Here is a 1,752-nt window from a genome sequence, read left to right as displayed (position 1 = left end):
CCATCCAGCAGACAGCTGCAGGATCAGCTGATCCTACACACTGATCCTCCACAGCAGATCAGATGAAGTCGTGGACGTTCCTCCATCTCTGAGATTCTGAATATTTTCTCCATGAAGGTTTGAAACCAAAACCTTTAGGAGGAAGCCAGCAGCTCCTCCTGAACACCTCCTGCTGATTCTGAAGGAGGACAGGAACTCCACAGCTGCTGCTCCTCGTCCTCCTCGTCCTCCTCCTCCTCCTCCTCCTCCTCCTCGTCCTCCAGATTAGCTGCACACAAAGATCTGCTGTGGTTCACACACTCACTAGGATTGACAGGATTCTGACTCAAATCCATGAATTATCTAGTATCACCCCCCCCCACACACACACCTGATTTTTATGTTTTTTAAATTCATTTACAGGAGTCTGAGGAGTTTGTGCGTCTGTGTTTGTGCGTGTGGTTCGGCTCCGCCCCTTCCTCAGGACCTGCCTGGCATTGTGCAGCTTCCTGTGCAGGCAGACATTATCAGTGTGGGATCAGCTGAGGGACAAAAGTGGGACGGACATGAGAACTCGACCCCCCCGACTCACACAAACACACACTGGTGTTGGTGACTTACCTTTTTCCCAGGCCTGTTGGAGCCGCTCTGTCTGCTGTAGGTCTGCGCAGCCGTCTGCTGTCCGTCTGCGCAACCGTCTGCTGTCCGTCTGCACGACCGTCTATCTGAGCTTCTTCTTATCCTCAGTCTGAATCCCCAAAACTCTCAGCTTTTAAGCAGAGATAAACACAAGATCTGGACCACAAGCAGCTGCTCAGATGAGGTTCTGGTTCTGCTCAGATGAGGTTCTGGTTCTGCTCAGATGAGGTTCTGGTTCTGCTCATTCCACACTCCGGTCTGCAGAGCTCCTGCTCTCCTTCTGGGTTCTCCTTCATGACTAAGATTTCTTTCATCTTCATTTCATTTTTATTTCCTTCAGTCTAAATGTTTCCTCGTTGCGCTGAAGACAGATCTTCACGTCTGCAGGTGAGTGTTCAGGTAAAGGTCTGCACAGGTGAGGCGCAGCAGGAGGCGGGTCAGAACCAGAACCTCTGGGTGTGAACGTGGAGCAGCCCTGATGGTCCTCAGCTGAGCTCCTTCAAGCACAGGAGGTCCTCCACAGACTCACGGTTCACCTGGACTCACCTGGACGTGTGCCGAGTCGTGTGGACCCCCCATGTCTGAACATTGTGTCTGCTCGGTTTCCTTCATCAGCCTGATCTCTGATTAGCAAACACCCTTCCTCACAGCTCCTCCTCTTCCTCCCGTCCTTCCTTTTGTTCAGTCCTATGACCATTTCAGGCCTGGGGGGTCAGAACATCCACAGGAACGAGCAGATGAGATCACGGGGAGAAGCAATGAAGCAACACAGACCAAAGCACCATCATACCCCCTCCACCGTGCTGCACCAACATACCCCCTCCACCGTGCTGCACCATCATACTCCCTTCACCGTGCTGCACCAACATACTCCCTCCACCGTGCTGCACCAACATACTCCCTCCACCGTGCTGCATCATCATACCACCTCCACCGTGCTGCACCATCATACCACCTCCACCGTGCTGCACCATCATACCTCCTCCACCGTGCTGCACCATCATACCACCTCCACCGTGCTGCACGTCATCTCCACCTGCTCTGCAGGACCATCAGATGTCTTAGAGGTTACGTTTTCAACCTGCTCCAAATCTGAGGCGGTTGTTCAGTAAAGTAATAGATTACTTTGAGTAA

Source organism: Oryzias melastigma, linkage group LG21 (genome assembly GCF_002922805.2).
Source record: "Oryzias melastigma strain HK-1 linkage group LG21, ASM292280v2, whole genome shotgun sequence".
NCBI classification, from domain to species: Eukaryota; Metazoa; Chordata; class Actinopteri; order Beloniformes; family Adrianichthyidae; genus Oryzias; species Oryzias melastigma.
The sequence above is the reverse complement of the archived record's forward strand: the minus strand, read 5'-3'. Positions refer to the sequence as shown.